This window comes from Dryobates pubescens, chromosome 8 (genome assembly GCF_014839835.1).
Source record: "Dryobates pubescens isolate bDryPub1 chromosome 8, bDryPub1.pri, whole genome shotgun sequence".
Taxonomy (NCBI): domain Eukaryota; kingdom Metazoa; phylum Chordata; class Aves; order Piciformes; family Picidae; genus Dryobates; species Dryobates pubescens.
Genome location: NC_071619.1, coordinates 29,070,963 through 29,085,265, shown reverse-complemented (window position 1 = coordinate 29,085,265; position 14,303 = coordinate 29,070,963). Strand labels below are relative to the sequence as shown.

At 41.4% G+C, this 14,303-nt stretch overlaps 1 protein-coding gene across 3 annotated transcripts in view; it reads left to right on the top strand.

Moving 5' to 3' along the window:
• Positions 1 to 14,303, top strand: part of ARHGAP6 (Rho GTPase activating protein 6) — a 265,583-nt gene that overhangs the window by 150,534 nt on the left and 100,746 nt on the right. Inside the window, exon 1 of one of the 3 annotated variants that reach the window (XM_054163470.1) lies at positions 10,574 to 10,638. The exons of the other annotated variants lie outside the window; for them this stretch is intronic. The gene's annotated coding sequence lies outside the window, so the exon portion shown is untranslated. Of the gene's footprint in view, positions 1 to 10,573; positions 10,639 to 14,303 lie in introns of those variants that run through there. 3 annotated transcript variants of the gene reach the window in all.

Sequence of the window (14,303 nt, the reverse complement as noted above, 5' to 3'; positions counted from 1 at the left end):
GTCAGCTCACAGAGGCTGGTCTATTGCATTATCACTCCTCTGTTGCAATTCAAAGTGGTTTGTCCCCTTTGTGGGGCTACTCCCTCAAGTCCATGGCTGTGTTCTCCAGTCTGTCAGAACATCTCCTCCTCAGTAGAATGAAATTAATATTAGAGATGACCTACTATGCCACTGTATCTTTAAAGAACACTGTATGTCTCTTTTTTTCCCCCCATGGTTCCTTCAGTGTCTCAGTCAAGGTGACCAAGGCTGATTGCCTTGTACACAAAATCCACTTTAATTTGGCAGTGTATGTGATTATTCTGCTTGTGGCTTGTCACCTTGGGTGAAGAGATTGGCCCCATCTGTTGTCATTTAAGATAATTACTATTTGTTCTTCGGGCAGCATAATGTTTTCTGTCAAGTGGTATTATATCTGCTTTTGATTCTCCATTACTGAAGATATTCTTAGAAGCTACAAAACAACCCTCCTTGTGCCTCTGCATTTTCTTTCATAAATCACACTGGAGCCTAGCCCTTCATCATCTTCACATTTAAGAAGAACCCCTTGATGACAGTCACGTTAAGGAAAAGGAGGAGGAGATTTGCTTATAATAAATAACTAAATAGAATTATCTGAAGGATCCTTGTTTAGCTTAATTTTTACAAGTACAAAGAATGTCTCATTTTGTATTGATCCATCACAGCACCAGACAGTATCCAGCAAGGATCCTCCTGTGGTGGCCTGCCCATGCCTACCCTGCCGGTGGGCCAGGAGGTTTGTTCCTCTCTGGTAAGAAGAGGGTTGGTGTGACGGCTGTGTGTCACACAGAGGAGCCACTCGTGGAAGAAGTATGCATGCAGTCCCATGACACATTGGGCTCTTGATGTAATTGGTTTATGCTGAGAGAAAAACTCAGAGTACAGTCTAGTAGGACAGCAAACCACAATCAAAACAGTTACATTTGTACACAATGTGAAGAAGCTAATTTAATCTTAAGGCAAGTTTCAGAGGTCAGGTCTGTTCAATCCCATTGCCTTGTCTTGGCAGAGGCCCAGCTCCAAGGGAGAGTTCTGTCCTTGCTCTGTAACTCCTTCTCCAGATAGCCTCTCCAGCCGGAAGAGATTCTCCTCCCTAGACCTGGTGGATGCAAGCACAGAGCAGCTATGCTGGAAATGAGTTGCTTAATCCTGATACATCTGAAACTAGATTACAGTTTTGTTGTTAAATGTTCTTTTAGCTCTTGTAGCTTTTTGGAAGGAGGTAGGAGCGTGGCAGCAGCAGGTTTCTGTGCTTCTGTCAGAATACTCCCAGCATTGTGTTATTTTTGCTGACATGCTGTGTAACTTTTGAAACCTCCAATTAGCAGAGAATTGTAGAGGAAAAGTGATTAAGCATCCTTAGCTGCTCTGAAGTACTTATGGTGCAGTTCTTTTACATGACTTATGAGACAAGAATATTTAGTTTTCAGTCTCCATAAAAATCCCAAGATTGTGCAAGGAAAGAAGGCTTTTGAGAGGTTTGATGACGTCTGTCTCAAATGGAAGATTTGTTTTATCATATGGATATGTTCTGCTGCATTTTCCATTATATATAATGGGAAAGGTTTGTTTGTCACTTGCAATAACATTCCTTTGCATTTCTCTGACTGTGTAAAGCATCTAATAGTGGTAGAAAATGCATACTCTGAAGATGCCCAGTGTAAGTGGCAGTGAGACCCAAAAGAGTTTTCTTGAAGTGTTCATTTTTCAAATCTAAGCAAGTTACAGCAAAGTAAACCCAAATGTTGGTTTGCTGCACATCAGATTTGAGGTAGTTTCTATCTGTTACAAATGATCTTAGTCCATGACATATGAAAAGTGGTTTGTTAATTTTTCACTAGAGGGTGACTTAATTCATTCTGGGGTTGCAATGTGGACGCAGACTTCTTGGCTGTTACCTCACAAGAGTTTACCCTGAGGCAGAGCTGCAGCAGCTGCTTGGTCTGCCTGTGGTTCAGGCTGAGAAGAAACTGGACAACTACTAATGAATGCTATTTGAGTAAGAAGATTAGAAGCACGGGAAGCAATGTAACAGTAAGATTAGGTGAGAGGTTAATGCTTCTGTTTTCAAAGCTATTGCCCTTTTTTGTGAATACGTTGCTGAGATCTAGTATCGGCGTAAAGGAAGTGAGGAAGAAGAAACATTGCAGAGAGTCAAGAAGTGTAAGAGGAAATGGAGAATGTAGAGCCCATACAGGCAGATTAGATGGATTAGAAGAAAAGTATTTCAGGGAAAGGGACAAGATCAATGAGCAGCAGGTCAAATGACTCCTAAGAAAGGTGCCTGAATAAGCAGCGGCGCAAGCGCGTCATGTTTTGATAGCGACCAGGAGATTTGTAGATCAAGAAGTCTATCTTTATTGAATGGAAGAAGTGAGTAATGGTTAACCACGATGATAAAGGATGTGAGTTATATTATTCATCTTAATCTACCATGAAAGTAGTTACATGGATAATGCTGGAGTATCAGCATTGAAGATTAAGGTAAAATCCTGTGTGACTGATCTCAGCGGAATATTTCTGCTCAGGTTTTCAGTATCTTATTAAGCAAACTGAGAGCAAGAAATAAACCTTAAGAGCTCTTTTAAATGTTTGCATTTCAAGATCCGGAGTGGTACAAAGATTGCTTCTTCAACATTCATAGTTCTAAGCATCCTAGTTGTTTGTTTTTAAAATAGAATTCAAAGAAACCTGATTTGCATTTCCTAAGTTACAGCTGCTTTAACTTACAGTCTGTTGGACTTAAGTTGAGGCAGAATCTCCCATCCTGCGGCCAATTAATATGTCAGGAGGACTGGATACTTTCCCTTCTCTTTTCTCTGTGGCACATTACTTGTCAGTAGTTTGAGCTTCCTTATTTGTCTCTTGAGCCAGAGAATGTCTGGCATTATCTTTATTTACTTAAATTATTAAAGATCAACAGCTTACTTTATTACTGTTTTTCTAGACGATGCATGTGAGGGACTCTTTGAGGGATGCCTTTCTAACGTGGTTGAGACGCTCTGAAGCATTGGAGCAGCAATCATTCCAAACTAAACAAAGATCTGCCATTTCTGCCCTGCAGAGTTAAGGTTAAGTGGGTTTAAGATTCCTGTTGCTGGGTAATATCTTTCTAGTGCGGTTTTTTATTGAAGATGTCAGACATTGGTCAAATGATTAAATTTCCTCATGAGGTTTCTCTGTAGTCCTTCCCCAGCTTCCCATCAGTGTACTGTACGTCTATGAAAGGGGCTTTTGGAAAGTTAGTAAATACCTGTTTAGAATGTATGCAGAGTAGGATAATTAGATGAAAGAAAAAAATGATGAATGGCATGTGGCTGCTTACCTGGCCCTCCTTTTTGGCAGAATTACTCAGCAGCTGGTGACAGGAGGGGAAGGATGTTAGTGGAGTTGGTGACTTTGTTACCAAAACCCCAGCTTCCTGTATAGTGTTCTCTCCTGAAATAAGGGTTCCAGTCTTTCAGTTACACATACATGGTTTAAAGTTTGTAGCATACACCTTCTCTGAAAGCATTCATTTTAAAGATCAGCTTGGCAACTCACCAGTCTTACGTAGTTGAGATCTCATAATTCTTTTCCTTAACCATATTGGACTTTCATCTTTTCCTTGTAACCTGCTGATGAATTAAAATAAACAGCTGGTAGCAAGCTTTGATTTATTTTTGTTTTCTCATAGAAAAGCTTCTAATAGGTTATGGCTTGAGGATGCTTCAGCCTTGTCTGTGCCAAACTCAGCAGCAACTGAGAAAGAGCAGCCACCTCAAACGTAATTAAGAATTTTGTGGACCACAGTGAGATACAGTAGATAGGAAAATCTGTTAGTAATTTAAATTCCATCCTTTTGTCTTACATCCTTTGCCATAGGATGAGAAGTGGGGAAAATCCCTGAAGTTTTGTCAGAACAGCAAATGCATGTTTTACGGGGGCATCCTTCAAGCTTGTTTTGCCTCCACTTTTTTCTTCCAGCTTTAGAGCTGAGTTGTGAAGTGTGGCAATTGACCTGGCATGCAACATATAGACAGAGGCAGAAAACACTTAAAGAGTATATTCTGCTACACCATTTCTGGTCTAGTAGAATATAATGAAATAGTTAATACAATGAAATATTTAATGAAGTGCAAGAAAGTCAGAAATGCAATCGATAATTGGAGGAGTTGGCTTGAGAAGTGTGAAATATTTGCTGGTTGTCATTTCCTGTCCTTAGTGGTCAGTGCAGTTATTTTCAGCCATTTTAGCCCTTTCTCAATACATTATGTTGTGTAAAAGCAGCTACTAAAAAAAAACCCTCAAAGCAAACTGGTAATTTTCATTCAGAGACACAGTCAAACAATTGCACTTGAGTTGTAAATGGTTCCCATGTATGCAAATAAAAATAGAAAAAGTAATTCCAAATTCAACTTCTATGTTATGTTAATGAAAACCAAAACAGAGGCTCAGCTGAGTAACTGTGTTTGGAAATACTTCTAAGAATAGTGAATTGCAACTTGTTGCTTACCTTAAGTGTTCTTTATAGTTTGTTTCAATAGTTTTGCAAGGGGTTAAGCTTGTGGATTTTTACCTGCTTCTACAGGAGGCCTTTTTGAGACTTCTGCCTTGCTGTTCCATATGTTTTATGAAGACAGTATGTTTATTTTCCGTGCTCAGTTGCTTGCCATGTCTTCAAATGCACCTGGAGTCTCCCATGAGACTCAAAGGATGTGTGTGCCAGCTGGTGATGCTGGGGAACATCTCCCCTCCAGGGCAGGCACCCTGAGCTCTGGTGTAGTTGACCTCCTGCTTGCTCTTCTACATGTTGCAATTTCCACATTGACACTTGTGTGCTGAGGAGGGTGGGCAAGGCAAGAGCTGGTATGATACAAGCCTCTCCTGGATGATGAGTGTAGTCATCCAGCACTCTGAAGTAATGTAGATTGGGACACCCCTATCTGGTACTTCTGAGGGGCTTGTTTGAGCAACTGCTTACTCAGCTCTCTGGCAGTTGTGAAAGCAGTCGGTTTTAACCCCCGTTTCTTCTTGTACTTCCCAGGGGGGCACTCCTGCTGCTGTTACAAGTATTGAGGCTTTAGAAGGGAAGCATCAGGACTGACTGTCATTTTTGCAAATCTGACCCTTGAAAGTTCTTCCAGTAACTCCATTGGCTTTTACTGAGATGAATGAGAGCTACATGTGATCGGTGCTCCCAGCAGAACTGTTTGCTCACTGCAAAAAAGGAGCTATTTGGCTCAGGCACAAGAAACAGTGGAGGGTTTGGGTGCTGCAAGTGGCTTTCTGACCTCTCACTCATCCAGCTCACCAAGTGTATTTCCTACTCTTGCTGTGTGGATTGTTTTTTACCTTTGTCACTACATAAAGTATATATTTATAGCTCTTCAGTTTGTAAACATGTATTGCTAGAGTCATTAGCATCTCTTCTACTTTGCTGCTGCTTGTGGTTAATTATTAAATAATTGTTTTGGAATGCTCTGACTCAAGCTTATCATACATGTGAGGGCTAGTTTTATTTTTGCTGGTGAATGAGAACTCTTTTCCTTAGCAGTTTGGGACTCTGAGCAGCTGAAGGTCTGAAAACAGATTCATTGTAGTGAAAGTGGTAAACCCAGCAGCGCTCAGGCTCTTCTCCTCCCTTCCGTGGGGGAAATGTGATGTTTTCCACCCAGATAGTGGGAATGTTTTCTTTTGCTGGCCTGAGTCACACGTGAGGAATGCGAAGATTAATGCACAAGATGAACTGCAAAAATGGAAGCTTGCTTCTGAATTTTTCTCTTGTTTTCAACAAATCTTCAGGTATTCTGTGCCATTGTACTACAGATTCAAACCCAGTTTTGTTGCATAAAATCTGTCCTTGCCTTTCAGTGATAGTGAGCTCAGGAGTTGATGCTCATCTCTGTCAGGCTTATCTGTTTTAGAGTGCAGTGATTAATCTGTCTGTTTGCCCTGATGCATTTTATACACTGCTGCAATGTACAGAACGTCTTCAACTCTTTCAGACCTGTGAATGGGAGGTTTTTATTTTGTCAGAGTTTCCTAGATGTACAATATCAGTTTAATCTGATTTTGTTAGTTTTCAACATAATATTTATTACATCTAATCTGCAACAGCATCTGTTCTGAAATGACACATACTTCATACTCAATCCTCTAAAAGTGATTGTGTTCACTTTCTTCTTTCTTCATTAAGTATTCCTGAAAGAATCAGTCTTAAGTACAAAAAAAAAAGAGATACCTTCCCAGGTTGTTCCAGAGTAAACTAATGTCTGTGTAGGAATCTCACCAAAGGCTGACAGAGGTCAGTTTTTAATGTGTCTCATGTTATTGTGATGCCTCTTGTGCAAATGTCCCCACTGATTTTGAGCGAAAAGACTGAGGACTCCATCTGAGGTGGATAATCTGTTGAAGTAGCTTTAGCAAAAGCAGTAATAAGAAAATGACTTAGTGTTCTCTTGGTCAATGCACCTTCATTTATATCTTTTTAACTTTTAACACACTTAGTTGAAAGTCGTCATGAGAGAAAGGAGTGAAAATGGCCTTTTCTCTGTAGTTGGTAAATAACAGCATGGTCTGTGTTAACAGTTCCGAAAGGACTGGCAGCCAAGCTCCAGGTATCTTCTTTTGCAGTTTGGTCTGGGCATTGTTTTCCAGCACTAACTGGAGTAGCTTTCTCCTCTAATCACTGCTGCCACTTTTGTGGGTGCAGAGGAAATGCCTGGCTAACCTCCTACCCTCCACGTGTCCCAGTGCTACTTCTCAGAGGAGGAAGAGAAGGTGGCTCAGAGGTGACAGTGCTTGCACTGGGTCAATCAGTATCTTTCTGGCTCAGATTAAAAGAACATCATGTTGGAAAGCTAGGAGGAAGAAATGGAGACGTGTCAAATTACCATATGCATCACTTGGTATGTTGTGTGCAGGTACCACTGCTGCCCATCAGTGGCTGTGTGCCTGCTAATGCCTGTTGATTGCATCCTCTTCAGTGTTCATAGGGTTGGGGATGTAATTATTACAATAAAGACTACATATATAAAAAAAGAACACTAAAGATCACCTCTATTTTAAGTTGCTTTCTCAGAGAAACTTGTTTTTCATGAATACATGTGAAATCCTACTCAAGGAAATTTCTGTCATGATCCTTGTGTAGGGATACACATTTACTCATGGTTCCTATAGTATTAAGGGGCAGAGATTACCTTGCAGCTCTTTGGGGTTCTTGTTCTTCACTGTGATGAGCAGATCATTGCAGGGAGAAAAAAAACCCACCAGTAACATTAACACCCTTGAAAGTTTGTAATTTCATTGTATCAATGAGAAGGACTAATTAGTAATTGAAAAGGTAATTAAAATTTGACAGTCTGCTGCTAAGCCTTGTGTCTCACATTGTCGTTCTTCTTGAATAGTACATTATTTTGTTTGAATTATTCATGGAATTTTTGGGGGCTTTTTTCCCTCCCTTCTTGCATCTGATTGCTCATTTCAATTCTCCTCATTTTCTTAGGCTTGGAATTTTTTCTTTGTCCGTTTTTGACACCCTGTTTCATTTTATGGTCTCCTGGTTTGCATTTGCTGCTTTTGCTCTGTAGGTCTCAAGCTCTGGCTGTTGCTTTTCTGCTCAGTCTCATACTGGGTGCTCATTAACTTCCTGTGAGTTGTTCCCTTCAAACATTCAATGCTTGCTTCCAAAATTCTTCAAGATCCTTCTTTTGTTTTTTTCTTGTTATACCAGAATCAAGACTGGTCATTATTTGTATTTACTGACATAATTTTCTGAGACTCTTGTGTTGTTAGGTTGAAATAAAGGCAAGCATGTATTTTGGTGTGCACCACAAGGCTATAATGAATTATAGGTGTGAAAGATAAAATCTTCCTCTTGACTCCAATGGGCTGAGATTTCATTTGAGTTCTCTGTTTAAAAAACCTTCTTGTTTCTGATGATCTGTATGCAGATCATCCCTGTTCTGTTTTCCCCATATTAAATACATTTTCAATTTAGGACTTGTTATCTGATCAGCGGGAAAGTCAAGATAACACGGATGGAAACTCCTATTTAGTCTAAATGGGAGGGAAATGGATCTTACTTAAGGCTGACTGAAAATATCTGAAGCACCACATAGATCTTGACAAGCCAACATGTCAGATTAAACTCGAGAGGAAACATCTAGAACCACAAACTGCAAAAGAATTCCTGAGCATCTGAGACCTTCTTTGAAGACATTTGTTTTATTTATAGTGTATACTACATCAGTACGTTTCTAAACACACCAGAAAGAGGAACTGGAGTCAGGAGTACAGAAATCTACTTGAAATTTAGCATGAAAAGCTTCATACTGTAAAAGCATCTGGAGAAGAGAAAGGGTTAAGGTCTGAGTCTTGAGTGATGCTTCCTAGTTGTGCAATGAATAGTAGGGTATGGTCTGCAGCCGAGATTGGCAGTGGGCTACTGTTCCCGCCTCTACAAATGATTCCTTTCTGACCTTAAACAATTTCCTTGGGGATAAATTAAAATAGGGAGGGAAGTGTCAAACTGCAAAGTCATAACATGGGCTTTTGATGTACTTGTCCTTTTCGGGGGGTGGGGGGAGGGAACATACAGCCTTGAGTATGTGCCTCACCTCCTTACACAATGGAAAGGAAGGAGCAGGTGCTGTTACACAGACTTGCCAGCTGGGTTACTGTTCTTCAGTGTGATCTGGGAGGAGGTTCAAACTCCAGTTTCTTGGAAAAGCTATAAGCCACTAACTTAGAGAGTATCCTCAGACTTGGGTCTGTCTTATACCTGCAGTGGTTGTTGGTGGTTGGTGATGTTGTTTCACCTTTTTATGTGGTGGTTTGTTTTTGTTTTTGGTGGGATGCTTTGCTTCACAAAGTGGTTGTCACCTAATTCTGAGGCAGCATGTTTATACAAAAAGCCATCTTCCATGTAGTAGAGAGTGGGGTTATCATTTGTCTCATTCCTGGAGACTTAATTACTGCTATGATTTGGGAAGCAGAACAGCAGAAGCAACACACTCAATCTGTTCAAAGCAGCAAGCTCTTCTGTTGCATGAGGAGCTGGAACAGACCAAAACTTTGAAGTATACAAACTTTTCCTCTAGAGGTGTAGAGAATGTGTAAAGTACACAGATCCCAATTTTTGACCAGGACTCTTGTATTTATACATCTGCTTATGTTTGCAAAACAGGAGTAGAATGTGCTTAAGTATTTCTGTTCTTTGTAGCGGTAGTTGTAATTTCTGGGCTGGATATTCCTTAACATTCAGTGAGGAGCTAAATTTGCATCCTTGGCCAGTTTTATGTGTCATTATTTGTCAGATGAGTGTGATTTGAACAGAGCAATTCTCTTGTTCATGCTAAAGCTGTGCCTTAGCTTCAGGAAGCACGCTATAATTAAATGCTGAGGGAAACTGTTAACTCAGCAATAGCTCAAGCACTTGATTGCTATGAGGCCTTGGTTTCTTTTATGCCAAGGCAGTGCTAGAGCAACACTTGATTATTCAAAATTTGCAGGACAGATCAGAATCTTGTTCCTGCTCATTGGAATACTTCCCTAAAAATAGGAAGAGTATAGTTCAATTCTTTCAATGATACTGTTGTTTTGTGGCTAATAGGATAGTCTCCATATGTAATTTTAAGTGCAGTCCTGTAGGACCTAGACAGTTAATAGTAGGTGAAGTTAAAAACAGCAGAAAGGTAAAAAGCCTGAGACCGTTTAAGGAAGAACACAGAGTGGTGTTGCATACATAGTAAAAATAGGAAAACTCCCTGCTTTGTCAGTTCAGAGTGATGTCTGTATTTCTAAATGTGACCTTGTTGTCTTCCTTTAGTTAAGAAAAAGAATTCTCTCCTTTTCCAGCTACATTTCAGAGATGGTAGCATTGTTTTTCTCATGATATTTCTCTTTTTCTTCACCCTCCACCACCCCTAACTTGTAGCTGTAGTCTTGTATCTGAACAGTACTCTCTGGATTTGTCTGTTTGTATTTAGTGTTATTGAATTGTAAAAACTCACAAGAAGCAAACAGAAGATGCAGTGTCTCGGGTAGTGTCTCTGATGTGCATCTGCCGGGTTAAGTGATAAGGGTATCCATTCTGATGCATAAACTAGGTTTTAAGTCAAGCAAATGTTTTGTATACAGCAATCCTTACACAAGCACTTATTCCTTTCAGAACCGAGGAAGTGGCAAGTTATTCAGCTGTGTGTTCTTCCAAGAGTGCCAGCAGCACTTCTCTACAATGAATCTATATTCATAAGCTCCATTGTTTGAATTCGTACAGCTATGGCAGTTAAAATAATACCATAGTGCTGAGCAATTTGCTTCTCATTTGCTTAACTGAGGATGGGGTTCAAGCTTCGTGTTCTGAGTGCCTTTCAATCTGGTGTATATATGATTAATGTTGGTGAGTCACATCTGATGGGAATGTTAGCTTTTTCTCATACAAAGAGATAGGGAGACTTTCTGCTCCTCCCACCGCTGGTTTAAAAGCACTGCAGGAGACAGAACGGAGGAGGTAATTTTTCAGGTTTTCGAAGTTGTACACCGCTAAAGGAAGTGAGGAGATAGCCAGCTGGTTAGCATTTGCTGCACAGGTGTCTGCAGACCAACTAGGACAGCTGAGGTTGGGATAAAAGTGTAAGTAGATTGTTGCTCTCTTGAGAAACCATCCGTTCTCACTGTTCTATTAATTGAGCTGAAAAGTCCAGAAAAATGGGAAGGAGGACTTGAGAAGGAAATAATTCTGAAGGTATGGGAAGGCAAATCATGAGGTGAATCCTGTAGGAAGTAGAAGAGTTCTGGGGACCTGTTAATTCCCACCAGAAATAAGCTGGGGAGAATATAATGCCTTATGTACATGGCTTAGCTGGAAAGCTTGCTGTAGCTGAACTTGAAATAATGCTGGCACCTCTGCAGAACTTCTCTGTTCAGGTATGTGTGTCTCTTCATAAAGAGTAAGAGATGTAGTTTGATTATGAGATTGTTTACACAAAATTTGTCAAATTGGGAGAATGGCTTCAGTTCACCTGTCCTTGGAAATACCTGGGCACATAAATACGTGAAAGTCCTCAGTGGCGTTTTACAGTGTTTAGACTGCTAAGTGAACAGCTACTGATTGCCACAGGCTTAGGCAGCTGAGCCCTGGTAGACCTCTACACTTCTGTGTTATAGTCCGATATTTAAATGTATGTGCTTCATCTAAAATGTGAATCCTACCCTGTATCACTTGTAGTACTGAGTCCAGACTTTCTGAGTTGGTGCCTTAGGATTTTGGGCTTCTGTGTCCATATCATCTGTTTTCTTAAGCTGCAGCCCTAAGATAGTTCAGGGCATGATCACTTAAGACTAAACTGTGCTACTGTAGGCAACTGTATAATGTAATCCTTGTCATTATGGTAGTGTTGTTCACTATAGGTAACATTTCTGGCTATTTGGTGACCCTCAGGAATGTAGTCTTTTATCTTCTAATACCTTCTAGGCCAGTGTTTAGTTCAAAACTGGCTCAGCAGAAAGCATGTAGTATACCATGAGTATAAAGGACAATTGCCATGACAGGAGCAATGGTGCTGCTGGTTTGGGTTCATGTTATTTTTCGATCTGTATGTCTAATCCATGCTATTATGGAGGAAAAATGTGTAAAAAAAATAACCAGTGGGGGGGAAAGTATTGTCTGAAGCATGGAGTAGCAACCCTTCAGAAGATGGCTTCTGTAAAAAGGAACAAAGACTGCTTCTGTAATTTGTTGCATCAGAAACTGACTTCTTCCTTTCTTCCCTTCTCTGGTCCACACAGCTCTTGGAACTCTGTTTGCTTTTCAGAAGTGTGCCGATGTGCTCTGAGAGGCTGAAACAGCTTATTTCTGCCCTGGGCTGGGTGCAGAAAGAGGATAAATGCTTTGATAAGTATGCTCTAATGTGCTGATCCGAACACTGAGGGAGAAAACTTCTTTAAGAAGACACAAAATGAGAAGATTTTTGAACCTCTTCATTAGGTCTAATGTTTGTTTGTGATATTCTCTAACCTTTGCTGCTGTTGTTGTTCTGAAGAGATCTATAGCTTCTTTACAAATTGCTTTACCCTGTTGGTTGTCATAATTCTTTTTTGAATTGAAACTCTCCTGCTACAGATGGATGATGTGCAGGTCAAGCTCCTGGCTGCTATTAAATGCACACTAAGTGTGCATGCTGGTGAGTATTTGCACTTAACCTGTCAAGCAAGGATAGAGTGCTAGCAACCCCACAAAGAAAATACTCTGTAAGGCTTCCATCTCTGAATTCAGACCGTGCATGCAGTGTGGCCTGATGAATGGATATTAAAAGGGTAAGCCCAGAGAAGAATTTGGGAGTGAGTAAAGCAAAGCAGAGCTGTGTATGTGTGTGTGAGGGTGAGGGTGAGTGTTTCTCCCGTACTTGGGCTTATTTGTTCCCACTTGTGTGTGGCACTTTCCCCATTTCCCACACCCCTCTGTCACACAAGGAGCGACGTGACCTTCCTTTTGCTTTCTGTTGCACTCTGTGCGTATCAGGAGGGGTCAGTCAGCAATGACACTTAGCAGGGCTCCACCAGCACAGAGCCACTTCTGGACTGGATTTGCACTGAGGGCTGCTGTCTTTTGAATTTACAAATCTTGCCATGCAGCCTGCTAAAGAATCTCCACTTGACTGCTCCCTGATGGCATCTTAAGCTCAAGGTCACAGAATCATAGAATGGTTTGGGTAGGAAGGGATCTCCAAAGGTCCCGTGCAGGAAGCAGGAGCATCCTCCACTAGATCAGGCTGCTCAGAGACTTGTCAAGCCTGACCTTGAATATCTTCAGGGATAGGGCCTCAACTACCTCCTTGCTCAAGCTCTTCTAGTGTTCCACCACCCTCGTGGTAGAGAACTTGTTCCTAACATCCAATCTAAATCTCTTCTCTTAATTTCAAACCATTGCCCCTCATCCTGTCACTATAGATGTTCTTGTAGGCCCACTTCAGCTGCTTGAAGGCTGCTATTAGGTCTCCCTGGAGCTTTCTCTTCTGGGCTGAACAACCCCAGCTCCCTCAGTCTGTCCTTGTAGGAGAGGTGTTCCAGCCTCATGATCACTTTTGTGGCCCTCCTCTGGACCCCCCTCCATCAGGTCTATGTCCTTCCTGTGTTGAGGGCTCCAGAGCTGGATGTAGTACTCCAGGTGAGGTCTTCCCAGAGCAAAGTGACAGAATCACCTCTCTGGATCTTCTTGCTATGCTTCTTTTGGTGCAGGCTAAGATGCAATTTGCCTTCTGGGCTGCAAGTGCACACTGTTGGTATATGTCCAGCTTCTCATCCTCCTGCACCCCCAATTCTTTTCTGCAGGGCTGCTCTCAATTTCATTATCTCTCAGCCTGTATTGATATCTAGGATTGCCCCAACCTAGATGCAGGACCTTGCACTTTACCTTACTGAACCTGATGAGATGCTCCTCAGCCCTACCTCTCCAGCCTGTCCAGGTCCCTCTGGATGGCATCCCATACTTCAGTCTTTACAACCACACCACTCAGCTCAGTGTCATCTGCAAACTTGCTGTGGGTGCTCAGTCTGGCTGTCTGTATCATTGATGCAGATACTGAACAGCACTCATCCTGATACAGGATGCCCACAGTGCATCCTTACATTCGTTCTAACCTAATGTCAGGTGGAAAACCACACCTTTTTGTTCACAAGCTCACAAACTACTGTGACAGCCACTTTTGAATACCCTGAGTAGAACATAACATTTTTGTTATTTTGCAAAGGGAGCAGAAACACTGACTTGGTGCATTGCCTTCTCTGAATCCCCATCTTCTGAACAGCAATTTGAACTTGTGTACAGATCCCTTTGTTTTTATAGTTTGCCCTTCCAAATCTGTCATCTGAATATCCTACCTATTGTATAAGGAATATTGAGAAAGAGATTCTACAAGGAAGACTGAATGGCAAATCTTGTCTTGCAGCCACTAGCAAAGCACAGGAACAGGTCTGTTTTCATCCTGGCTGTTATCTCCTGCATAATGCTGAATGAGCATGAAGAGCCTTTCTAGCATTCACCATTTGTGTCAGTTCTGATGTGATGAATGTGCAGCTCCTGTAGCAGCGGTTCGGAATGGTTTGTTATTTTGTGCCTGGTGGCATAGCTCAGACAGTGATCCTTTGGGGAACAGATGAGGAAAACAGTCCATAAATTCCCACTGAGATGTACTCACATCTGCCAGGTATTCTGAAAGCCAGCCATTGCCCTGGCTGATCTAGTGAAGATAGGTGTGCCTTCAGCTGCTGGCTAGTGGAGGGCTCACTCAAAAGCTCAG